This window comes from Artibeus jamaicensis, unplaced genomic scaffold (assembly GCF_021234435.1).
Source record: "Artibeus jamaicensis isolate MK-2021 breed Jamaican fruit bat unplaced genomic scaffold, CSHL_Jam_final contig_311, whole genome shotgun sequence".
Taxonomy (NCBI): domain Eukaryota; kingdom Metazoa; phylum Chordata; class Mammalia; order Chiroptera; family Phyllostomidae; genus Artibeus; species Artibeus jamaicensis.
This window is the reverse complement of record NW_026521717.1, coordinates 8,326,771-8,354,680: the sequence shown is the minus strand read 5'-3', so window position 1 is coordinate 8,354,680 and position 27,910 is coordinate 8,326,771. Positions and strand designations below refer to the sequence as shown.

The following is a 27,910-nucleotide window of genomic DNA, read 5'->3' as shown; positions in this document are numbered from 1 at the left end:
TTCATAGTAATGTCTTACAATCCTTTCTATTTCTGTGGTACCAGTTGTAATCTCTCCTGTTTTATTTCTGATTGTGTTTATTTGTGTCCGTTCCCTTCTTTTCTTGATGAGCCTACTTAAAAGCTTGTCTATATTGTTTAACTTTTCGAAGAAACAACCCCTGGATTCATTGATCCTTAGAATTGTGCTTTTAGTCTCTATGTCATTTATTTCTGCTCTGATCTTGGTTATTTCCTTCCTTCTACTTGCTTTGGGCTGTTTTTGTTGTTGTTCCTCGAGTTCTTGCAGGCATAGAGTAAGGTTGTTTGAAATGTTTCTATCTTCTATAGGTAGGCCTGTATTGCTATAAACTTCCCTCTCAGGACTGCCTTTGCTGTGTCCCATAAGTTTTGGGTTGTTGTGAGATTGTTTTCATTTATTTCCAGAAACTTTTTGATTTCTTCCCTAATTTCATTCTTGACCCATTCATTGTTTAATAGCATACCATTCAGTCTCCATGATTTTGGGTGTTTGGGGTTTTTCCTTTGGGGTTGGTTTCCAGTTTCGGTCCCCTGTGGTCAGAGAAAATGGTTGGTATGATTTCAATATTCTTGAATTTCTTGAGGCTTGTTTTGTGTCCTATCATGTGGTTTATCTTTGAGAATGTTCCATGTGCATTTGAAAAGAATGTGTATTTAGCTTCTTTGTGGTGAAGAGCTCTGTATGTATCAGTTAGGTCCATTTCATCAAGGGTGTTGTTTAATGCCGCAATGTCTTTGTTGATATTTTGTTTGGAAGATCTGTCCATTTTTGATAGTGGGGTGTTCAAATCCCCCACTATAATTGTGTTTCTGTCTATATCTTTCTTGAAGTCCTCTAAGATTTTCTTTATATATTTTGGTGCTCCGATGTTGGGTGCATATATATTTATGATGTTAATGTCTTCTTGGTGGATTCTTCCCTTGAGTATTATGAAGTGACCTTCTGGGTCACTCTTTATGGCCTTTTTTTTGAAGTCTATTTTGTCTGATATGAGAATTGCTACCCCAGCCTTTTTTTCTTGTCCATTTGCTTGGAAAATTTGTTTCCAGCCATTCACTTTTAGTCTGTGATGGTCTTTTGTCCTGAGGTGGGTCTCTTGTAGGCAGCATATGTGTGGGTCATACTTTCTTATCCATGACGCTATTCTGTGTCTTTTGATTGGAGCTTTTAATCCATTTACATTTAAGGTTATTATTGATAGGTACTTATTCATTGCCATTTTTGTACCTGTGTTTCTCTCTGTCTCTTTTCCTTCCTTTCCTTAAAGCAGACCTTTTAGTATTTCTTGTAGAGCTGGCTTGGTGGCAGCAAATTCTTTTAGACTTCTTTTGTCTTGGAAGCTCTTTATTTGGCCTTCTATCTTGATTGAGAACCTTGCTGGGTAAAGTAGCCTTGGTTGTAGGCCTCTGTTTCTCATTACTTGGAATATTTCTTGCCATTCTCTTCTTACTTGGAGTGTTTCCATTGAGAAGTCAGTGGCTAACCTTATTGGGACTCCCTTGTATGTTATTTATTTTTTCTCCCTTGCTGCCTTTAAGATTCTCTCTTTGTCTTGGAATTTTCCCATTTTAATGATGATGTGTCTTGAAGTGGGTCTCCTTGGGTTCCTCTTGAATGGGACTCTGTGTGATTCCTGGATTTGTGTTACTTTTTCTTTTATCAAATTAGGGAAATTTTCTCTCATTACTCTTTCAAATATGTTTTCTATCCCTTGTTCTTCTTCTCCTTCTGGTATTCCTATTATTCGGATATTATTATGTTTCATATTGTCTTGCATTTCTCTTAATCCCTCTTCATTCTTTCTGAGCCTCTTTTCCCTTTCCTGTTCTTTCTGTGAGATTCTTTCTACTTTGTCCTCCAATTCACCAATCTGATCTTCTGTTTCATCTACCCTATTTTTAATGCTTTCTACTGTGTTTTTTAATTCAGAAATTGTATTCTTCATTTCGTCTTGGCCCTTGCTAATAATTTCCATTTCCTTTTTCATACTGATATAGTTCGAGGTGAGATCATTGTAGCTCCCCTGTAGTTTCTGGTAGCTGATTGTGAGCTCTTTGAACTTCCTGATAACCAGTGGTTTGAATTCAGTATGTGATAGTTGACTTGCCTCTATTTCATCTAACATTCTTTCTGAGGGTTCCTCCTTTCCTTTCATTTGGGGATTGTTTCATTGTCTTCCCATTGTTAGTGAGACTCTTCTTGTTAGCCTCAGCTTCTTAGATTAATGTGTTTTGACACCCTGGGTTTATGGTGTGAACTTTTGTGGTGGAATGCCTGTGAATTTCAGTGGTGCAGTCTCTTTTGGTTATCCTGTTGTTCTCTGCTTCCACCTACTCAAATATGCAGCAACTTGTGACTTCTCTCCTACAGGAAAGTGTAATTTGTCTCTCTCACTCTACTATTGGGAGGCCTCTTCTATGGGTCCAGCTCTGGTCTTTTCATATTTTCAAGTTGATTGTGACTCTTGTGGGTAAAAGAAAGAAATAACAAGGAAGGAAATAAAAGGAAGAAAGAAAAAAATGGTAGGGGAATGGAAGAAAAAGCAATAAGTTTAGAAAGAAAGGAAAAAGAAATAAAACAAAAAATCTGGGAAAAGAGGACAAAAGTATGGAGAGATGAAACAGTAAATAAAATAAAAAAGATTACTTTAAAAAAACAAAAAAATAAAGAAAAGGAATGGAGAAGGAAGAAAAGTACAAAAAAAATAAGAAAGAACAAAAATAAAATAAAGTAAAAAAAAAAGAAAAAAACCAAGAAACAAAACCAAAAATGCACCAAAATATTCCCTCAAAAACAACATCAAAAAAGGAAATGTCACTTGTTTTCTTCAAACTAGCTGAACCGGTTTTTCTGGTTGCAGTTGGCTGAGGATCGATTGTTTTGATTTTTTCAGCCAGCCCTTCAGGATCCAGACACTTGGTGCCTCTCCCTAGCTCCCTAAAATGGGGAATTAGGACTTCCTCACAGCGCTCCCCTCCCAGGGGTTACCACCATGGGCTGGTTTGCTGTGTTTGCAGGCACCTGCACTGACCTAGTTTCCTGGTTCCATCAGGATTGAGCACAGACCTGCCCCCATTCTGTTGGGAAGCCTCAGGCCCTCTGCCCAATCCTGGGGTTGCTGCCAAGCTGGGTGTGAAGCAGACCAGGTTGCCATGTCTACTGGATTCAGAGCCCCAGGCTGCACCTCTGAGGTCTCCTGGGCTGGCAACCACAGAGTCCTTGGTTGGGCTCTTTGTCCTCTGCACCCTCTCTGCAAACTCTATCAAACAAGCCTTTCCTTGCAGCCCACCTTGCTTGGTCAGAAAGGGAGGGGGTTGAGGGTCTCAGCTCTTTTCCCAGGACCCCTCAGCGCCCAGGGCTTCCAGATAGTCTGAGGGGGGTGGACTGGAAGCCGGGAGCCGATCTGAAGACTGGGCGCCGACCTAGAAACTCTGTGCACACGTCATGGCACACTGCGTGGTGTGTATCCCTTCTGCTCCTGTGTTTGTCTGGGTCCCCTGGCCAACCTCTGCCAAAAAAATCCTAGGGATGGAGCAGCACCTCGCCGGGCGCTGGACCCCGAACTGTGTGCAGGCTGAAATCTCCTCTGCTCCCCTCTGGTTGGGTCTCTTGGCCGGTCCGGGCCCAAAAATCCTAGGGAGGGAGCTTTCTGGGTGCTGAACATTGGCCTAGGCGCCCTCAGGCACTCTCCCAGATACACTGCCTGTGGAGCAACTAGTTCCCCAAATTGGGTGCAGTCTGAAATTTCTTCCACAACTCTCTGCCTGGGCCACTTGGTCTGCCTGGTGGAAAAATCCCAGGGAGGGAGCCATCTGGGCGCTGAAAGTTGTCCCAGGCACCCTGAGGCACTGTAACAGAAACAGTTCCCACCAGGCGCAGGACCTCCGAAGAAGTATGCACAGACTGAAATCACCTCTGCTCTCCTCTGGTTGGGCCACTTGGCAGGTCCCCGGCCCAAAAATCCTAGGGAGGGAGCCATCTGGGTGCTGAAGGCTGTCCCATGCGCCTTTGGGCTCTCGCCACTGGGCGCTGGTTCCCCTACCCTGCACTGGCTGTTTCTCTTTGCTCCGTCCCAGAGACTACTGTACCGCTGCTGTCTCCCTACCATCTGGTTCCTCCGTGACTGATGAGGTTTCTGGTCTCTTATTTTCATATATGCTTGGCAACTGCTGGCTTGCTGTTTTCACCTCCTCCGATCAGACAGGTTTCTCTCCCTTTTGTACTAGGAACTGGTATCTGCTCCGTTCTAGTCCACCGCCATCTTGAAAGCCCCTGATCTTTCTATTTTAAATCATTTTTATTTTTCTAGACCTTTCAATTGTAGAAATTTCTAAGTCTCTTTAGTTTTCCTTTTTTAAGGACTTGAAGAAGGAAGTTTCCTTAAGATCAGAAAATCTAATTTTTTAAAGAGCTAATACAATTGCTTGGTTTAAGGGTGGAGCTCTCCCTGATAATCTGCCACAGGAAAATTCTGCATTGTTCTTTCAGAGATTCTAAATATGAATTTTTGAAACATTTTGAAATTAAAATAAAATATAGATAATCTAGATTCCAGATGTAGGATGGGTAATTATTGCTTATAGGTGTAAATATTTGTGTGCTGGTGCATGAACAGTGTTTTTTTAAAAGATTTTATTTATTTATTTTTAGAGAGAGAGGAAGGGAGGGAGAAAGAGTGTGAGAAACATCAGTGTGAGGTTGGCTCTCATGGACCCCAAACTGGGAACCTGGCCTGCAACCCAAGTATTTGCCCTGACTGAGAATTGAACCAGCGACCCTTTAGTTCACAAGCTGGCAATCAATCCAATGAACCACAGTATCCAGCGCTGCACAGTCTTTTTGAACTAATGGGAATAAGGAGGTAAGAACACACTTAAGTCAAACAGAAATGGATTCAAATCTCTGCTCTCTAACTTACTACTGTGCATATTTGAAAGAAAGGAAATTTATTATTTTAGTCCCAAAGGATAACCAACCCCAACAGTTATATGGGTATATTTCCTTTAGTCCTTCTTACATTTTGTTTCCACTCTTAAAATTACTTATTGAATAATACAGAGAAAGGGTGAAATAAAGATTATATTATATTATATTATATTATCATAATTTTCTTTTTACTTGGGTTGTAGAAGTTAAATTTGAGCTAATGCTTTTCTCATTCATTTAGTGGGCTTTTGTTGCCCAGTATTGAAGAAAGTACCTCCCTGACCTATATTTCCCAAATAGAAAACAGGTATGCCCAAAAGCTGAGATGGTTTTATACTCCTGACCATCAGAATTATTCACATAGAGTTAGAATCTAGAAGTGGGAGTTGTGGGTCTCAAGTTCTGTCCTCCACATGTCTAATTCCATATATGGGCATAAAAATAATCATTAAACCCTGGTTTTATTTTCCAGAAGTGCTATAATGTGGGCTAAAAGATAATCCTATTGTGATTCTTGGTGGCTTTCATATTCATATAAAAGAGATGATCTATCTCATCCTCCAATTTCTCAGTTCCTAACACCAACCTACCTAAGCTACCAACTCCCATGGTTTTACTCTAAGTCTTAGTGCATCAGTGACTGTGTCACTTTCAAATTCTCATTTCCAATTATACTATTCCTAGACCATCATCTTCCACATTTATTCTCACTTCTCCATGCCCAGTTTATTGATTCATGTTTTTTACCTCCCTCCTTTGCTAAAATTTCATCATGTTTCTTGCCCTATCCTCTGTCATGCTCACCTGGCAAAATTCAACTTTGGGAAACTCTATTCTTTCTGTTTGCTTGCTTGTAGGCTGCAGAAAAGTCTTTCTTTAGTCTTACATCCACAGATCTCAAGAGCTCTCTTGCTCTCCTTAGAAGAAATTCACCTTTCTCACATTTATAGAAGGCTGTTTCACACTTTTTTCTTTTCCGGCAAACTTACAGAACCCCTCCCCTTCTACTCTATTAGTTGATATCCTTTCTTTCACTGAGAAAATAGAGGCAATCAGAACACAGCCATTGCCTTTACACTATCCAATCTTACAGCACCCTTGCACGTGGCTTCACATGTTATGCTTGCCTTCCTGCTACAACTGTTTTAGGTCAGCTTCTCTATTTGCATGAAGGAGCCTACCTTCTCTTGCTTTCTAAGAATCTCTGATTGCTGACATTAAAATTATTATATCTAATTCTAGAGATCTACCACCTCTAAGACTAAGTCTCTCTGTCCAGTAAAGTCAATTCTCTTCTCTACTAGACTTTTTTTTTATTCTATCACATAACATTTTTGCTCAAAACTGGCTTTCTTCATACATTATTAATTCCATAGCTGTTAAGTCCTTCCCAGATGGTCAGCTCTTGCCTGCCACTACTGTGTCCTTTTCCTCTTAATTCTAGCCTCTCTGGTTGTCTTTCTGACCCCTGAATACATCAAACTGGTCTGCCTCTAGGATCTTTGTATTTTGTGCTGTTTCTCTGCTTGGAATATTTCTCCCAGGTGTTTAAATGATTTTACTCCCTTCCTTCATTTAGGCTTTTTCCCAGATGTCATCTATTCAGAGCAGCCTTCAATAACCACCTTATTTAAAGTATTGCCAAGACATCTCCAGTCACTCTCCTTTCTTTATTATTCTATGGTTTTGTTCATGATGCTTGTATTGTAATGGTTTATGTTTGTCACCCTTATTAAAATGTAGCCTTTATTGTGATGAATGTATCTGCTTATCCTATTCAAGGTTTCCCTGAACTGGCTAGAACAGAACCTGGTGCATGGCAGGTACTCCAAATATATATTATATTAGTATTAACATATATATTAATATTTGTACTTGATAGATATGGGTCCAAGCCCTGGCTCAGCCACTAGGTAGCCTTGGACAAATTATTTCACTTCTTTGAGGGTCAATTTCTGAATCTACAATGATTGTCCAAATATGTGATAAAAATATGACCCACTCCACAGGAGTGTTAAAAATTAATCTAGAATGAGATAAAATAATGCCTGTGATTCTCTTAGCCCACCAAAACTTAGTATATAGTGAGAGTTAATTAATATTGATTTTCCTGAGCTGACTCTATAGTGTCCAACAGAAGTAATGCTTGCTTGGGTGTGGTTGGTGGGATAATAATATGTGTAATAATTTTTTGTTTTAATATGAATAGCTCACCTATAATGTCATAAGGTGTGCTTGAGTGTACAGTTACAGTTACAAGCTTATGATTTTGTGATAAAAGCTCTTATAATAAAAAGGGGGAGTTATTTGTGCCGGATCCTATATAACTTTCTTTGTGGGATCACTCTAACTCACTAGGTGGAAAACAACTTAGATTTTAGTATCATATAATATAGAGAACCTGAATGCATATTTGATAATTTACATAAGGTTTAAAAGTGCCAAAAATAATTAAATACTACCTGTATGCAAGACCCTAATTCCTACATTCACAATATTTTCTTTAAAAAAATCCACTGCCTTATCCCTGGCTGGAGTAGCTCAGTGGATGAGTGCTGGCCTGGGAACCAAAGGGTCGCTGGTACAATTCTCAGTCCTGGCACATGCCTGGATTGCTGACCAGGTCCCCAGTAGGGGGCATGTGAGAAACTACCACCCCTGAATGTTTCTTTCCCTTTCTTTCTCCCTCACTTCCCTTTTCTCTAAAAATAAACAAATAAATAAAATATTTTTTAAAAGAATTCAGTGCCCTAGAATAGTACCTGTAAAATGGATGGATGGATAGTAGTTCAAAATGATGATTGAACTGTAGATTTTATTTTAACAAATATTTGAAAAGAACTAGATTAGAAGTACTATTGATTACTTCTAGAGCACAGGCGAGTCTTGTTAGAGAATTTGTCTTTGAAAATCATAACTTAGGCAACCAGAGGATTGACCTCAGCTTTTACATAGCCCCTGGGAATGCATAAGTGGGTAGGTATGAGTTTCTTGGATGCTGACTAGTATTTAATGAACAAGCAAGAACTCTCCTGGGATGGGAGAAATAGATAAAAAACTGTACTTGAAAAATAACTAAATAAAATTAATTAAAAAAATTAGAATAAATGCTAGCTATTGTTATGTTACGTGATCTATACCTCACTCAATAAATGTTTATATGAGAAGAAAAAAAATCCTTTCCCTAATGTGTATTCTACAATAATTCCTTTATGATGGTGTTTATTTAGCACTTTTCAATCCAAAAATCATTCTTCTTGATTAAAAAATAATTAAAGTAGAAAAAAAAAGAACTCTCCTGCCATATGTGAAACAAGAAGTACCCACTCATCATATGGTCACTCATCACTTGTAGTTAGCAGAAGCTCCCATGACATATCTGGAGTGAATACAGTTTCTCCTGCAGTAGAGCAGGGCCCTTGAATTGGCAGTGTGCCTGGTGACTAACAACAAGCCCATCCTTGCATCTTAGTGGGCTTTCCCTAGTTTTTCTTGTGAGATGAGTATCCTTGTAGCATGTCATAGGACAAAAAACATTTCGCTAGAGAAAAATACACATTTTTCACCTAGAATTTAAATACTTGTATATTTTTATATGGGAGTATCTCCTATAGATTTCAGATCAAGTAAATGAGAGGAATATGGTTCTGAAAGCAAAATTATTTTACAGGCATCTTTTCAGGAACATCTTCCATAGAGGAAATACTGTCCCAGTTTTACCATACAATGCAGATGAATGATCTATGCTAATTCCTTTCAAGAGTTGGATGTCTATTTAATCACAGGGAGTGGGTGGATGCAAAGAGCTCTGTGCAAAAATGTAGTTCTTTTCTTTCACTAAATAGTTTGACCCAGATGGAACAACAACTGATGTACTTTCTATGATTTTATTTACCCAAAGGTTTTGTAGTAAATTAATAGATGTTATTAAAAGGTTAAACCTGAGAATTTTTTTCTCCAACCTCATATGCTTATATGCAAAGAGCTCTTGTACCTCCTAAATCTTTAGATGGACTTGCTGATGGTAAAGGACAAAACCCAGGTATGGAAGGGCAATAATTTTGAGGAATTCCATAATCTGTAAGAAAGATTCTAAATTCAAAGAGAATACAAAAAAGAGATTCTATCAGAGACTCCTCTTTTTTAACACTTACTCCCCCTCAACAATCACTTTCAGAGTATATATTAGTAAAATTATGACTTATCAATACATAAGAGCACAAAATACTTTTAAGCAGCACAATTTACAATAGCCAAGAGTTGGAAGCAACCTAGGTGCCCATCAGTAAACGAATGGATCAAAAAATTGTGGTACATATACACAATGGAATTCTATGCAGCAGAAAGAAAGAAGGAGCTACTCCCCTTTGCAACAACATGGATGGAACTGGAAAGCATTATGCTGAGTGAAATAGGCCAGGCATTGAAGGACAAATACCATATGATCTCACCTTTGACAGGAAGCTAAAGAATAAAACAAACAAGCAAACAGAATAAAAACAAAGACACTGAAATAGAGAACAAGTGGGCAGCGACCAGAGGGGAGAGGGAAGGGAACTTAAGGGGAAAAAGGGGGAGGGATTTTGAGGAACAAGTATGAAAGACACAGAGATGAGGACTGTGGGGGGGGATGGGAAGGAGGGGGGAGACCGGGTGGGGGGGTGGGGTGGGATGGGAGAAATAGATAAAAAAAAATGTACTTAAAAAGTAACTAAATAAAATTTAATTAAAAAAAAGTACAAAAGGAATACCTGGCCATAAAAGGATTGTTACTTAAAGAAGGTTGACATTCAAGGAGACTAGAGAGGTAAGTCTTATACACATACTATATAGCACAAATTATTCTCTATATTATATATTGTGCATTATATATACACATGCATTTTTAAAAGTTAAGCAGCAATAAATTCAGTTTTAGACAGTAGGTTGGTTGTATTTCCAAATAATATAGTTAATATATTTTCCTTCAATGCACCTTTCCTGATATATCAAATTTTAAGCAATGAATCTAATTCATTACTTAATTGTTAATCACATGCTTCTCATATCTTGCCCCTACAAAATGTCTAAAAGTCTGGGGAATACAGTTTGTGTGTATACACATGTGCACACATGCATTAAGAGTGCAATTCAGGCTATTGGCAAAATACATAAAAATGTCCTTTTAACCAGTGATGAGTAGTAATCTGGAATCATAAAAACATGTCTGTGACAATGGTGGGCACACATTTTACAGGGGCTGTGGAAAGGCTGATGTCTGCATGTTCAAGTGGCTCTTACTAAAAGAGGAGCAAGGCCAGTTTACATACTTCATGGTTTCCAGAGATGAAAACTGGCCACAGTAAGCCCTGGCAGGTATAGCTCAGTGGATTGAGCACAGGCCTACGAACCAAAAGATCGTGGCTCAATACCCAGTCAGGGCACATGCCTGGGCTGCAGGTCAGTTCCTAGCAGGGGCCAGTTCCCAGCAGGGGACACATGAGAGGCAACCAAACATTGATATTTCTCTCCCTCTCTCTTTCCCTTCCCTTCTAAGGATAAATTAATAAAAATTTTTAAAAAAGAAAAAAAAAAACTGACCACAGTAGCTTAGGAAAAATATGCCTGTTCTTTGTTCTACAATCAAAAGGATATTTATCCCAAGGCATGAATGTGTTGAAAATGAGCTCTGGCTCATAAAATAAATACAGTAAAGAAGGTTGTATGATTTCCTATTGTTGTATAACAAATTACCACAAAATTAGAAGCTTAAAACTCACAGTTCTATAGGTCAGAAATCCAGCATAGAATGACTGGATTCTCTGCTCATTGTATTGCAAAGTAAATACCTGAAATCAAGGTGTCAGCCAGTTCTCATCTGTCAGTTCTAGGGAAAATCCTGCTTTCAAGCCCAATCTTGTTAGAAGAATTCAGTTTCTTGTATTTGAAAGACTAAAGTTCCCATTTTTTACAGGCTTCTCAGCTTCCTCAGGTTGCCCCCATGCCTTTCCCCACAACCCCCTTCACCTTCAAACCATTAATAGTATAGTCAAATCCTTCTCACTCTGAATCTCTGACTCAATCCCTCTACTTCAACTTCTAGACCAAAATTTAAAGATCTGGTATGATTTTGTTAGGACCATCCATAATTCCCTTTCTCAAAGTCAACTCTGCCATATAACATAACCTGATCATTGGAGTAATTCACTGTCCTTGGGAGTATGCAGGGCTCATGTACCACAAGCAGGAAATCTTTGGATCAGTCTTAGAATTCTGCCTTCCACAAAGGCTTGAAAAGGCCCCTCTGATCTTCCCATTATTTGAAGGTTGAGTGTGGAGGAGGAGAGAGGAGACAAGTCATCCCAACTCAGCCAAGAGTTCCTAACTACCCACACTGCATAGAAGCCCACTTCTAGGAATGCACTTGGCCTCTGAAGGAGCAGTGGGACCCTGGCTCAAACAATTTTCTTGTTCATTAGCTGCAAAGTGCTTGCCCTAAATCCAGCCTGATCACAAATTAATTTGGTAAATGCTCCCAACTCCCTGCATGCTTCTCCAATCTTCTGATGAAATCCATCCAAAAATTATGCCCACCTCCACCTCCCTGCCTATTTCAGCCCTTTGGCCCCTAATCTCAAACTGTTATCCTTAATCCCAGGTCTATGGGCTTTAAAATCAGTTCAAAGGTGAGGGAGGAGCATTTATCAGCTCTGTAGTCTGGGCCAACTGCTGGGCATAAAAACTAACACAAGCTTACTGCACTTTTGCTTTTAATTTTTCTTTATTTCATTAAGGCCTCATTTTGTTTACAAAATGGATGCAACAGTAGCCTACATGAATTTTTTGAAAACAACATAGAAAAATATAAAGTTTTTATACAATCAAAATTAAATTAAGAACATAGAATAGACAGCTATATCGATAAGATGGTCAATATAAGCCTCATGGTAACCATAAAGCAAAAAGTTACAGTAAGTTCACAAAGATGAAGAGAAAGGAATTAAAACATGCCACCACAGAAAATCATCACAAAGGCAGCAAGAGAGGAAAATGAGAACTACAAAATAAGTAATAACCTGTTAATAAGACAATATTAGTAAGTCCTTACCTATCAATAATTACTGCAAAAGAAATGCATTGAATTTTCCAATCAGAAGACAGAGTGAGTGGGTGAATTTTTTTTTTAAGTCCCAACTATATGCTGTCAACAAGAAATTCACTTAGTTTTATGGACACATAGAGACTGAAAGTGAATGGATGAAAGAAGGTTTTCCATTCAAGTGGAAGCCAAAAGAGAGCAGGGGTAGCAATTTTTATATTTGACAATGTATGTGTTCTTTTACAGTCTAAAAACTGTAAAAGACATAAATGAGGTTTGTGGCAGGAACTCCATCCAGCAGAGCTCTCCTGGTCACCACAGATAAGAAATAAGTCATCCTGGACACAATTGTTGTTTCACTGGGAAAGAGGGTGGTGATTTCCTCTAGTGGGGAATGCCCCAAGCACTTCTCCCAAATGGCTTTTATTAGGAATGGTATGTGTGAGCATATAGCATACATGCATAGTTCATCAATCAGTGTCAAAAGATTATAGTCATACAAAAACAGGTATTATCTATAGATAACAATGGAAGGAACACAGAGATTTGTCATAGGTCATGGTCTGTTAGTCATGCTGACCCCAGAGGGTCTTTAAGACATGTTTCATGCCATAAGGAGTTTACTCCCTATGCCTTGAACTTAAACATCTGGTTTGTATCAACAGAGCTATACAAAGCAAAGCAGAGCAAGCCTTAAAGGATACAGTGCATTTATTAGACTTGATTTCCACAGGAACCCTCAATGTTAGAGTCGGGTCATCTCTGCCACCTTTGTTACCTGGTTTTCCAGGGAGACTTACTAGCCCTTTTCAGAGCCTTCTCCTGCAGGACTGCAATCTCTGAAACCACACAGAGAGGTCCCCAACAGAGATTATTATATAAAGATAAAGGTGTCTACTGATCAAGAATATAGCAACCAGAAAGGTGCAAAATGGCTGTGGAGTATGAGGATCTTTCTCAAAACTCTTCCCAGAAAGAAACAAAATAAAACTAAAGAGGGGAAGAGCCACCCAAAGTAAACAACTGAAGACTACCTGAAAAATAGACTTTAACCAAGGGTGGACAGAAACAAACTAGAGACCAGTAGAAAAGGCAAAGACATGAAAAGAGGCAGCCCAGTTCCAATGAATGTCAAGTTGAGTTGATGGTTGGTGTGGGAGCTTCTTGATAGGAGATAAAACTGGACTCAGACCAGGTTCCAAAGCAAGGAATGCCAGCACTGGATTCAGCCACCCATGTACCATCCAGTGGTGAAAGGCTGGGGGGTTTATATCTGCTGGGGACAGATGAAGCCTCCTAAAAATAAAGCCACTATATATATATTTTCTTAAAAAGGCCAAACCATAGGTTTTGTGTTCACAGACACTCACCTTGGGCTCCAGAGAAAGGGAGGGCAGCATGGATTGAAGTCACATGGGAAGAGTCTGGAGTGTGAAGAATTGGGGAGAGATGTCAGGGAGTGGCTGCATGAATTTCTGTCTCAGAATATAACTTGATACTACAGCAGCCATCTTTTATTTATTTGTTTGTTTATTTATTTATTTAAATTATTTTATTGTTGTTCAATTACAGTTGTCTGTATTTTCTCTCCACCTCTTCCCCTCACCCCCTTCAAACCATCTTTTCTTTAAAAATATTTTATTTATTTTTTTAGAGAGAGGGAAAGGGAAGAAGAAAGAGTGGGAGAGAAACATCAATGTGTGGTTATCTCTCATGTGTCCCCTGCTGGGGACCTGGCCTGCAACCCAGGCATGTGCCCTGACTGGGAATCAAATTGGTGACCCTTTGTTTCACAGGCCCATGCTCAATCCACTGAGCTACACCAGCCAGGGCTAAACCATCTTTAAAATTTTTTTTCTTTTATTGTTGTTCAAGTATAGTTGTCTACATTTCACCCCACCACTCTCTCCACCCCAGCCATCCCCACTTCCCAGCCTTGATTTTACCACCCTTTGGCTTTTTTAAGAAGAGCAAACCTTTCCTAGGGGGGGAAGCAATTACCTCACCCTTTGAAATGCTGCTCATGACAGACTATGGGATTTTGCTTACCCCACCCTGAATCTCTCTTTTTTTTCCTTTCACTATCACAGACCTGCATTTTAAACCCTGTTGAGAAGACAGCAACATATGCAGACCCTGGGGTTGTCAGAGACTGACTTTTAGGAACAACCATTACATACATTTCCTTGGGAACCAGACAGGTGCTTCCCCCTTATGGGTGAGCCATAGAAACACCCTCCTGGTTTCCAGCAGACCCAACATCTGCCTCTGGAGTCCTCCACCCCCTCACTGCCACTTGCCTACTAAGAGCGATACCCTGAAGAGTTCAGGAAAATAATCCATAACACACTCACATGAGTGGCTTGGGGACAGGGGAACATACCCAAGATCTTCCCTGAATTCTGAATGGCACCTCTTATAGGAGATCCAGGGGTCCCATCCCCCTGATTCCATCAGTAGCCTTCTCAATAAGAGTTGGGTCAGTGACTAATCTAAGATTGACAGCAGCCCAGCCCATAGAGGCAGGCAGTGGCAGATCCTGTTGTGTCTTGCGACATCTGCTAACACACGTGTGGTTTCAGTGCTGATAAAAGCCATATTTGCAGCACAACTTGGCCCATCCTGTGTGCAGCCAAGTCCAAAGGAAAGAGCTACAAACTGTGTATTGCTTTTGGTTTCAAACAAGCTACTGAAGGGTGGATGTGGGTAGTACCTGATATTGGCTTACACCAGCCTCAGACATCATCAGAGCCTTTTTCAAAGGAAGAACCCAGAGAGCATGCACTAAATTCTCTTGGTAATCACACATTGTATCTCTATTTTTTTCTTTCATATCTTATATGACTCTTATTTTTCCTTACCACATTTTTCTTCTTTCCATTTCTGGTTTGTGTTATTCTTTCTATTTTATTGTCTCTTCTTCCCATTTTCCTCTTTCTATTTATTATTTGTATTAATTATCTTCCTTTTCTCCTTTCATAATCACTTTTCTTTCATTTGGTCTTCTTATATTCTTTTTTATTCATTTCTATACTATTTATCTTTCTACTTTTATTATTCTTTGCTCTTTTGCCAATGATTTTGCTATTGTTGTGTGGGGGAGAGGGGCTGGAACTAGTACAAGTGGGATTTATCACAAGGATCCAAAAAAAGATGATACAATATTCACAAATCAATAAACATGATATATCACATGAATGGAATGAAAGATAAAAATCACATGATCATATCAATAGATGCTGAAACAGCATTCAATAAAATACAGCACCCATTTATGCTAAAAACACTCAGCACAGTGGGAATAGAATTATTATACCTCTATATAATAAAGGTCATATATTAAAAACCTACAACCAATATCATACTCAATATGCCAAAAGTAAGAATGTTTCCCTTAAGACCAACAACAAGGCAGGGATATCCACTTTCACTACTCTTACTCAACATAGTACTGGAAGTCCTAGCCACAGCAATCAGACAAGAAAAGTAAATAGAAGGCATCCTAATTGGAAAGGAGGAAGTGAAGCTGTCATTCTTCACAGATGACATGATATTGTACATAGAATATTCTATAGGCTCCACTAAAAAAGGTAGGTTTTTACATGATCTAATAAATGAATTCAGCAAAATAGCACAATATATAGTCAATATTCAGAAACAATTGGCATTTTATACACCAACGATGAAATATCAGAAAGAAAAACTAAGAAAACAATCACATTTGTTATTTCAACAACAAAAAGTAACTAGAAATAAATTTGACCAAAGAGACAAAAGATCTGTACTCAGAAAACTATAAGACATTGAAGAAAGAAATTGCGAAAGATACAAATAAGTGGAAGCATATTGCCATTTCATGAATTGGAAGAATTAACATCATTAAAACACCTGAACTACCCAAAGCAATCTATGTAGTCAACACAATTCCTATAAAATACCAAGAGCATATTTCACAGATCTAAAACAAATATTTAAAAAAATCAACCTTGGCTAATGTGGCTCAGTGGATTGTGTGCTGACTTGTGAACCAAAGAGTCACCAGTCTGCTTCTCTTCAGGGCACTTGTGTGGGTTGTGGGAGGTGTGGGAGAGGCAACCACACATTGATGTTTCTCCTCCTTTTTTTCTTCTTCCCTTCCTCTCTCTCTAAAAATAAATAATTATTTTTAAAAAATCATATAAAATCAGAAAAGACCCCAAATAGTCTCAGAAATCTTGAGAAAGAAGAACAAAGCTGGAGTGATCACAATACCTGATATCAAACTATATAACATGGCAACTGTAATCAAAAGAGTCTGGTACTAGCGTAAGAACATACGGTTAAATCAATGGAATAGAACAGAGAGTACAAAAATAAACCCACATCATTATTGTCAATTAATATTTTACAAAGGAGGCAACAGCATTGAATGGAGTAAAGATAACCTGTTTAATTAATGGTATTGAAAGAAGTGGACTGCTACATACAAAAAAAAAATGAAATTAGGCCACTATCGTACTCCATTCACCAGAATTAACACAAAATAGATAAAAGACTTATATATAAGTTGTGACACCATAAAAATAATAGAGGAAAACATAAGCAGTAAAATTTCAGATATCTTGCATAGCAATATTTTTGCTGATATATTTCCTAGGACAAGGGATGTAAAGAAAAAATAAATGGGACTACACCAAAATAAAAACCTTCTGCACAGCTAAAGAAATCATCACCAAAATGAAAAGTAAACTAACTCTATGGGAAGATGTATTTGCAAATGATATGTCAGACAAGGGTTTAATCTCCAAAATATATAAAGAACTTATATGACTCAACACCAGGAAGAGACAATCAAATTTAAAAATGGGCCAAGGACCTTCTCCAGTGAGGATATACAGATGGCCTAGAGAGATATGAAAAAGTATTCAACATCACTAGTCATCAGAGATATGAAAATTAAAACCACAATGAGATATCACCTTAACCTGCCAAAAGAGCTATTGTTAATACATCAAAAAACAACAAATGCTGATGAAGTTGTGTAGAGAAAAGGGAACCCCAGTTGGTGGGAATGTAGACTGGTGAACCCTCTATGGAAAACAGCATGGAATTCCTCAAAAATTAGAAATAGAACTGCTTTTTGACCCAGTGATTTTATTGCTGGTAATATAGCCTAAGAATTCTAAAACACTAATTCAAAAGAATATATACAACTCTATGTTCATAGCAGCACTATTTACAATAGCCAAGATTTGGACACAGCCTAAGTGCCTATGAGTAGATGAGTGGATTTTTTTGTTTTTTTAAATATATTTTATTAATTATGCCATTACATTTGTTCTATTTCCCCCTTCATTTCCCCCCACCCTGCATACCCCCCCCCCCCAATCCCCCCTTTAGTTTATGACCACATGTCTCAAGTTCTTTAGATTCTATATTTCCCATACTAGTCTTGCCCTCCCCCTATCTATTTTCTACCTACCATCTATGCTACTTATTTTCTGTACCTTCTCCCCCCTTCTTCTCCCACTCCCCTGTTGCTAACCCTCCATGTGATCTTCATTTCCATGGTTCTACTCCTGATCTAGCTGTCCTCTTAGTTTGCTTTTGTTTTAGCTCCATTCCTCATATGTAACAGGCACAAACAGATCAAGACATGGCTCAAGAACAACTCAGAGCCCCAGAGCCAATAAATCTAAGGGATGAAGAAATGGCCAAACTTTCAGATGCACAGTTCAAAACACTGGTGATCAGGATGCTCACAGAACTGGTTGATTTTAGTCACAATTTGGAGAAACATATGAAGGGTAAACTAACTGAAATGAATGGAAATGCACAGGAAACCAATAGTAATGGAAAGGAAACTGGGACTCAAATCGAAGGAGTGGACCAGAAGGAGGAAAAAAAATGATCAAACAGAAAAGGATGAAGAAACAAGAATTCAAAAAAATGAGGAGAGGAACAGCCACCAGTGGAAAACTTATTTGAACAAATAATAAAGGAGAACTTCCCCAATCTGGCAAAGGCAATAGACTTTCAGGAAATCCAGGAAGCTCAGAGAGTCCCAAAGAAGTTGGACCCAAGAAGGAACACACCAAGGCACATCATCATTACATTAGCCAAGATTAAAATGAAGGAGAGAATTCTAGAAGCAGCAAGAGATAAGGGGACAGTCACCTACAAAGGAGTTGCCATCAGACTGTCAGCTGATTTCTCAAAAGAGACCTTACAGGCAAGAAGGGGCTGGAAAGAGGTATTCCAAGTCATGAAATCCAAAGACCTACATCCAAGATTGATCTATCCAGCAAAGCTTTCATTTAGAATGGAAGGGCAGATAAAGTGCTTCTCAGATAAGATCAAATTCAAGGAGTTCATCATCACCAAGCCCTTATTATATGAAATGTTAAAGGGACTTACCTAAGAAAAATAAGATTAAAAAGATGAACAGTGAAAGGACAGCAAACTTACAGTTATTAAGAACCACACCTAAAACAAAAGGAAACTAAGAGGACAGCACAAACCAGCGACCTGAATGGCCCCTCTCTGACCATGCCCCCATGTACAGCATCACAAACCAGCGTCCTGGGTGGCCCCACCCTGGTAAACAACTAAGATGAGTGGATTTTAAAAAACTGGTACATTTATACAATGCAATACTATGCAACAGTAAAAAAAGGAATTCTTACCTTTTATGGCAGCATGGATGGAACCAGAGACTATTTTCCTAAGTAAAATAATCCAGCTGGTAAAAGACAAATACTGTATGATCTCACTTATAAGTGGAATCTAATGAACAAAATACAAAAGCAAAATAGAACTAGAGGCATAGAAACAAAGAACAGATTGACAGCTTTAAGGGGGAAGTGGGAGTTGGGGACTGGTTGAAAGAAGGTGAGGGGATTAACCAAAGAACATATATGAATGACCCATTGACATGGACAATAGTGTGGGGATTGACTGTGGGAGAAGGCTGGGTTGAGGGGGAAAATGGGGGACAACTGTAATAGCATAAACAATAAAATATTTAAATTTTTAACAAAAAATGTCAAGAAGAAAGTTAAGGAAGAGATATTTATTAGAATAAGATACAAAGAAATATGCAAAAATGAAAGTTATAACAGAAATGATTGATTCTCTCTGTATTTACATATTTATTGTTCAACTGAAAGTACTCATTGTAGTACTTATTGAAGGAAATATAGTAGAATATAATAATTAAGTACTGAATTCCTGGTACTTTTCACATTCAAGTAATTTCTGTTGTTCACAAATTATTTTGTTTATAGTTATTCAATTATTGCTGTCTCCTCTCTTCCCATCTCCCTCTCTTTTCTTCTCCTCTCATTATAGAACTGTGCCAGTGATATTCTGAATGCCGTGGGGTTTGATATCCCACCACAAAGAACTGTTACTCCCAATGCAAGAATTTGGTGTAAAAGGAAAAGAGTTGTTTATTTCAAGGTTATACAGATTTAGAATAATGGCAGATTTTCTGCCATTAAGTCCCACACCTTTAAAAAAACCCCAACACACAATCCTGCCTTTCTTTGCTAAACCAGGACAGTTTCAGAATACACCATTCAGAGGTACTACCTTTCAGAAAAGCAGAAGTCTGCAGCTCAGCATTCCTGGTCATAGTTCAGTTAGAAGCATCTCTCAGGTCTCTGTGTGGCCAGGCAGGTCCCCTGCAGCTCTACCAGCTCTGCCATCATCTCTTCCAGGCAGAATTTCTGACCTCATGGCAGACTCAGTTACTTCCTGGCTCTTTCTGCCCCCTCTCCCCCAGACCTTCACCTTGTCCTAATTTAAATGTTTGTTTTGGAACTTCCTATGTGATCCCATATTCGTCCTTCCCATGGTAAGTTATTGCCTGCAATCTTTGCCAGTTCCCCAGACTCTTTTACTCTTTAAAGGCTGCCATCTTTAGTCTAGGCAAGAGTCCCCAGTGACACAAGGGCATCCAGGGTGGGCATCTGCCCCTGCCTGTCATGCAGGCACTGTATGAGCTCCCCCTTGCTGGCTATGTCATCAGTAACTGGAGTTCTGAGTCATGTACTCAATTGGCCCTGGACAGCAGCCCTCCTACCCTTCAGGAAATCATGGCTATTAACTTTTCTTTGTTATGCAATGTATCTTAAATGCTGTAAATTTTGCTTTGCAGGCACCACTCCCCACCCCAATGCCTCCTGAGGGCAGAATTGTGGGGGTGTTCCCCTATTATCAGCGTAGCCATACTCTGTAACCCTTTACACTCTCTCTCCCCCTCCAACCCCCTCCCCTCCTCTAAAAAAATCTCTAAAAGAAAAATAGATAAATGATGGGCCCTGTAATCAGGCATTGGCAGCCTGCCCATTGCCTGGAGATGAGGTCTGTCTTCCCTGGTTACTGCCACCCTATGACACCAGCCTGTCCCCAGTGAGCAGATGCACAGTGGCTAGCAGCAGGGAAGACCTACAGTTTGTGCCTCAGCTCTGTACAGATTATGGAGGTACCTTCCTCCCAGCTGCTTCTGCACCTGCTGCTCTGGGCCTGGGCCCTGATTTTAGATAGTGCCTATCCCGATGCACTCATGTTGGTAAATGTGGATGTAAAGCACACCGTGGACCTGAACTGCCAGCTGGCTAAGGTGATGGGTGAGGTGGTCCTAGCACACTCTGGAGGCAGCTCCACGTTCCACGCCACCTCCTTGCTTTTGGCCTTGGAGCTGGAGCTTGAGGCCTAGCTGGCATACTTCCTTGTGCAGGTGAAGGGAAAAAATGAGGAGGAAAATAATCTGAAAGTATGAGAAAGCAAAATTAAGGGTAAAAGTCAGAGATTCTACCCTGTTAAGCTGCTAGTTTCTCTCAATCATGGTACCAAGATTTCAGTAATTTTGGAAACAGTCTATACCCATGTGTTTCAGCCATATCCAACCCAGGTCACTCAATTAGAGAAATAGTTTGTTGTGTTTGAGGGCAATTATTATTTCTACTCTTCCTATCCAACAAATACACAAACTACATGTGAAGTTTGACTCTTGAAATGTAGAAGGTTGGGGAACTCCATGTGATCCTAGAATCTCTTGGATTATGGACATTTCAGACATGACCCTGCTTATATAGTCATGATACTTTTAAAGTACATTATGAGAAATGCACTTTCCTTACTATCATCATCATGACCATGTCATCAAGGTCTCTCACTGGGGTAATATTGTGGAAGAAAATGTAGACTTGAAGCACACAGGGGCTGTGCTTAAGGAGACTTTTTCATGCTGCTGTTTTCAGAAACAACCAGCCACCATCCTCCCTGCTGCTGCTCAGGATATTTATTACCAGGATGAGATTGGCAATATTTCTACCAGCCACCTCTCTACTTTGGATGACTCCATAGAGATGGAAGTTTGGCCTCATTTTCTTCTTTTAGGAGGGTAAAAGACCCATTACATCATTGGCTACAACCTCCCAGGTTATGAGTACTTCTACAATTTGGGTGAACAGTATGCACTAAATATGAGGTTTATTGACTATGTGTTTGATCAATGAGTGGTAAATTCTGATTATAAAGATTATCTTACTCAAATAAGCCAGAATCATCCAAGTTGACAGTCCCTATGAAATTACCCATGACCCAGATGAGCTGCCCTACACCTACCTGGATACATTTAACTGCTCCTTGATTGTCACCTACAAATAAATATTTGGTAAATCAGCATATTCAGGACATCATGGTGCACTTCATGTCCAACAAGGTACTCATGCTGCAAGAGCCCCTGATGGTAGTGGCTGCTTTCCATTTTTCATGGTCATCATCTATGTCAGGCTGAACTTTTCTATCACAAAAGATCTGGCTGTGGAAGCCAGGATGAAGGTGACCTGCATTAAAGAGCAGGTCTTGACCCTCAATAAGAGAATAGGCCTCTATCATTGCTTTAATGAGACTGCCTAGAGGTATAAGCAGTCATGAGATGTGTCCAACCTCAATAGTCCAAGAAGAGCCTGGAGACAGAACACAAGGCCTTGACCAGTGAGACAGAGCTGCTGGGGTCCAGACTGAAGACAGAGGGCTCTGATCTGTGTGACAAAGTGAGCAAAATACAGATCCTGGATGCACAGGTCAAGGAAATGGTGCTGAAATCATCAGTGAAAGCTGAGAAGCTTGTTGCTGGCATGTCAAGAAGATATGTTCATCAAGAATGAGAAGCTTATCTTAAGAATGTAACAAAAGCAAGTCACCAAATAACTATATCCTGGATGCTCTGTAGCTGCTGCCATTTGTCTTCATGATGGGCTCAGGGTGCTGCACTTACAGATGGCAGGTGTGTGTGTGAGTGGAGATAAACATTGAGGCCAGTGAATGCTGGCATGTGTATTTCTCAAAAGGCCTTCAAGGAAGAGAAGACAGGCCCTGCCTCAGACAACACAAGGAACTTATTTTTTGTCCCCAAACAACTGTTCCTTTAAAAAAAACCTTAAATTCCATTAAAAAAATAATTGCTCAGTTGTTGAAAATATCTATTTGTACTGGTTTAACACCTGTTTTTATGGAACTTACAATACACAGCAATTATAATAAAATATATTCATTACGAAAAAGAAGATAGAGCAAAATGCTGCCAACATAGGACAACCTACATGTATTAACAATACTAACATATCTAAAGGAGAAATAAACTGTAGTATAGTAATAGTACAAAACTTCAACACCCTAATTTAGCAATTCACAGGTCATACAGAGAGAAAAACAAGAAAACTTTGAACTCAAACTATAATTTAAATCAAATGAAATTAAAAGATATATACAAAACATTCCATCCAACGGCAGCAAAATACACTTTATTCTCAAGCACATATGAAACAGCTTAAGGGTAGATCATATAATATAGCACAAAATCAATCTTAAAAATTTTTAAAGATTCAAATTATACCAAATATTTCCTTCAGACATACTATTATTAAACTAAAAATCAGTAGCAATGGAAAATATGGGGTATTCACAAATACATTTTAACAATGTTAGTACTTCCAATCCATAAGCATGGAATCTGTTTCCATTTTCTGACCAACCAGCATGTTAAAGAAGAGAAAAATATATATTGTTGTTCATTTACAATTGTCCGGCCTTTTTGTTATTGCTCTCCCCTGCTCTATCTCCTGCCAACCCTACAGTCAATCCCCCCATTGTCCATGCACATGAGTCCTCTATGAATAACCCATGGCTTAACCATTCCCCTTCTTTCCTCCATTACCCTCTTCCCTGCTCCCCTCTAGTCACTGTCACTTTGCCCTTTATTTCCAAGTCCCTCATTCTATTTTGCTCATTTGGTTGTTTTTCTCATTAGGGTACACTTATATGTTAAATCATGCAGTATTTGTCTTTCAGCCTGGCTTATGTCACTTAGCATAACGCTCTCCAGTTTCATCCATGTTGTCATAAAGAGTAGAAGTTCCTTCTTTTTCCTTCTGTGTAGTATTCCATTGCATACAGGCACCAGTTTTTTTGATCCACTCATTTATCGATGGGCACTTAAGCTGCTTCCAGCCCTTGGCTATGGTAAATAACACTGCTATGAACATTCGGGTGCATAGGTTATTTTGAATGGGTGATTCAAGATTCTTACAGTATATTGCCAGCAGTGGGATGGCTAGATCAAAAGGCAGTTCCATCACTAGTTTTTTTTTAGGAAATTCCATACTTTTTTCTACAGTGGTTGTGCCACTCTGCATTCCTACCTCCAGTGTACTAGGGTTCTCTTTTCTCCACAGCCAAGTGCTACCATCAGCACTTGTGGTTTGTTGATGTTTTAATGATGGCCATTTGGACCAGTGTGAAGTTGTATCTCATGGTGGTTTTATTTGCATCTCTCTAATGGCTACTGATGTTGAGCATTTTTTCATGTGTTTATGGGCTCTCTGATGTCTTCCTTGGAGAATTGTCTGTTAAGGTCCTTTGCCCATTTTTAATTGGATTGCTTGTCTTCCTGGTGTGGATTCATCTGATTCTTTTTATATTTTGGAGATCAAACCCTTCTAAGAAGTATCAGGGCAAATAGGTTTTGCCATATGGTTGGTTCCTTTTCCATTTTGCTGATGTTTTCTTTAGCCATTGGAAGCTTTTTAGTTTGATGTAGTCTCATTTATTTATTCTCTCCTTTATATCCCTTGGTCTATGGGCTGTATTCGTGAAAATATTGCTGCATGGGATACCTGAACTTTTCCTGCCTATTTTATCCTCCAGGACTTTTGTGGCATTGTGACTTATATTGAAGTCTTTTATCCATCTTGAGTTTATTTTTTTCTGTGGTATAAGTTGGGGAATGAGTTTCTTTTTTTTCTTTTCTTGCATGTACTTGTCCAGACCTCCCAATACCATTTGTTGAAGAGGCAATTTTTTCTCCATTTTCAGTTCCCACCCCCTTTGTTAAATATTAACTGACCATATTGACATGGTTTTATTTCTGGGCTGTCTATTCTGTTCTTATGCTAGTAACAAACTGCTCTGATTACAATGTCCTTGTAATATAGTTTGCTATAAAGTATTGTGATTCCTCCTATTTTATTCTCAAAATTTCTGAGGTTTTTGGAGGTTATTTTTCCATTTATATATTTGAAATATTTGTTGTATATCTGTAAAATATATCATTGGTATTTCAATAGGAATTATGTTGAATCTATCAATCACATGGCTAGTACAGACATTTAAATGATGTTAATTCTTCCAATCCATGAACATGGTATATGCTTCCATTTATTTCTCCTTCTTAATTTATTTCTTCAATATTGTATATTTTTCTGAGCACAGGTCTTTTACTTCCCTGCTTACTTTATTTCTATGTATTTTATTATTTTTGTTGCTATAGTAAAAGGACTTTTTTCTTAATTTCTATTTCTGATATTTCATTGTTGGTATACAAAAAAAAAAGCATTTGGTTTCTGAGTGTTGACTGTATCCTGTCCTTTTGCCAAAATTGTTTATTAGGTCAAGTACTTTTTTGGTAGAGCTATAGAGGTTTCTATGCATAATATCATGTCAACTACAAACAGTGGGAGCTTTACTTCCTCCTTTCCGTTATGTATTCCTTTCATTTCTTTTTCTTATCTGATCACTGTGGCTAGAACTTCCAATCCTATGTTGAATAGAAGTGCCAAAAATGGAATCTCTTGTCTTGTGCCTGGGAAAGGCACAAGGAAAATTTCTAAATTTTGCACATTGAGTATGATGTTGGCTGTAGATTTCTTGTTTATGGCCTTTATTATGTTGAGATATGCTCCCTGTATTCCCACTTTGCTGAGTGTTGATTCCATAAATGGGTGCTCTATCTTATTAAATACTTTTCCTACATCTCTTGACATCACTATGCAGTTTTTGTCCTTCATATTGTTTAGGTGATGTATTATATTTATTGATTTCTGCATATTCTTTCTTTTTATTCTTTGCATGAATCCCACTTGATTATGGTGTATGATCTTCTAAATGTATTTCTGCATGCAGTTTGCCAATATTTTGTTGAGGATTTTAACATCTATGTTCATCAGCAATATTGGCCTGTAGTTTTCTTTCTTTGTGTGTCTTTATCTTGTTTTGGGATTTGGATGATGCTGGCCTCATAAAAAGGGTTGAGAGTTTTCCCTCAACTTGGTGTTTCTGAGAAGGATAGGTGTTAGCTCTTCCTTAAGTGTTTTGTTACATTCTCCTGGAAGCCTCCCTGTCAAGGGCTTTTATCTGCTGGGAGATTTTTGTTTACTGCTTCAGTTTCACGAGCTGTTGTTGGTCTGTTCAGACTTTCTGATTTTTTTCTTCATTCGGTTTTGGAAAATTATCTTTTTCTAGAAATTTATTCATTCCACACAGGTTTTCAAGTTTCTTCGCATATAGTTGTTTGTAGTAATTTCTTACTTTCTTATATTTATGTTTGATATCAGTTGTAATTTCTCCTCTTTCATTTCTGATTTTATTCATTTGGGTCCTCTCCCTTTTTTTTTCACATTTTTTAGTTGTTCAAGTATAGTTTTCTCCATTTCCCCTGGACCACTTCTCCCCATCCCAGCCATCCATACTTCCCACCTTTGATCCTACTACCATTTCATTTTGCCCATGTGTCCTTTGTACATGTTTTTGAAAACCCTTTCCCATTTTCCCCTTATTATCCCTTCCCACCTCCCCTCTAGTTACTGTCAGGTTGTTCTTAATTTCAATGTCTCTGCTTATACTTTGCTTGCTTGTTTGTTTTCCTTGAATATCCTCATTAAAGGTATGTTAAATTTATTTACCTTTTCTAAGAAAAGCTTCTGGATTTATTGATCCTTTGAACTCATCTTTTAGTCTTAGTGTCTTTTAATTCTGCTCAGATATTTGGTTATTTCCATCCTCTGCTCACTCTGGGTTTTGCTTGTTTTTGTGTTTCCTGTTCTTGTAGCTATAGGGTTAGGCTGTTTACTTGAAATGTTTCTGTCTTTTTTAGGTAGGCCTGAATTGCTATGAACTTCCCTATCAGGACTGCCTTTGCTGTATCCCATAGGTTTTAACCTGCTGCGTGTTCCTTTTCATGTGTTCCAGAAAGTTTTTGATTTCTTCCTTGATCTCATTATTAACTCAATCATTCTTTAACAGCATGACTCAATCTCCTGGAATTTGCATATTTTTTAGTTTTTTTCCTTGATATTGGTTTCTAGTTTCGGGCCCATTTGATGGAAAATGCTTGATATAATTTCAATTTTTTGAATTGGTGAGACTTGTTTTGTGTCCTATTTTGTGGTATATCTTTGAAAGTGTTCCATGTGCATTTGAAAAGAATGCGTATTTTGCTCCTTTTGGATGAAATGTTCTATGTGTATCTTAAGTCCATTTGATCTAGGGCATTGCTCAATGACACAATATCTTTGTTGATATCCTGTTTGGAAGATCTATTCATTGTTGACAGCAGGGTGTTCAATTTTCCTACTATAATTATGTTGTTTATATAATCCTGGTCCTCCAAGAATTTTATTATATATTTGGGTACTCCTATGTTTGGTTCATATATGTTTATATTTTTATATCTTCTTGTTGGGTTCTTCCCTTGAGTATTATGAAGTGTCCTTCCATGTCTCTTCTTATGGCCCTTGTTCTGAAGTCTATTTTGTTTGACATAAGTATGCTACCCTGGCTTCTTTTTACTATCCATTTGCTTGGAATATATTTTTCCATCCTTTCTCTTTTAGTCTGTGTATGTCTTTTGTTCTGAGGTGGGTCTCTTTTAATCTGCATATGTGCAGGTCATGTTTTCTCATCCATTCAGCTATCCTAGATCTTTCAATTGGAGCATTTAAACCATTTACATTTAAGGTTATTATTGATAGGTACTTATTAGTTGCCATTTATTGGATTTTGTACCTGTACTCTTCTCTCTCTTGTTTCATCTTCTTAAAGCAGTCTCTTTATTATATTTTGCAGTGCTGTTTTGGTGAAGGTGTAATCTTTCATCCTCTTTTGCAATCTTCTTATTTCACCTTCAATTTTAATTGAGAACTTTGCTGGTAGGGTTATGTTGGTTGAAGGCCTTTGTTTTTCATAACTTGAACTATTTCTTGTGAATCCCTTCTGGCTTGTAGTGTTTGTGCTTAGAAGTCATCTGCTAGCCTTATGAGATCTCCCCTGCTGCCTTTAAGATTCTCTGTCTTTGAATTTTGCATTTATAATTATAATGGGTCTTGGAAAGCTTCTTTAGTTTCATCTTGATTGGGACCCTCTGTGCTTCCATGAATTTGTATGGCTCTTCCCCTCTTCGGGTAATGGAAGTTTTCTGTCATCATTTTTTCATACATGTTTTCTATCCTTTGCTCCTCTTCTCCTTCTGGTATTCCTATGATTCAAGTGTTGTTATGTTTTATGTTGTCTTGCAGTTCCCATAAGCTATCTTCATATGTTTTTAGTCTTTTGTCATGCAGC

The 27,910-nt window shown here is 38.5% G+C and overlaps 1 protein-coding gene and 1 pseudogene across 1 annotated transcript in view; both read left to right on the top strand.

Moving 5' to 3' along the window:
* HECW1 (HECT, C2 and WW domain containing E3 ubiquitin protein ligase 1) overlaps positions 1-27,910 on the top strand; it is a 675,231-nt gene that overhangs the window by 182,875 nt on the left and 464,446 nt on the right. The window lies entirely within an intron of this gene.
* On the top strand, positions 20,451-22,247 carry LOC128627038 (dolichyl-diphosphooligosaccharide--protein glycosyltransferase subunit 1-like; annotated as a pseudogene).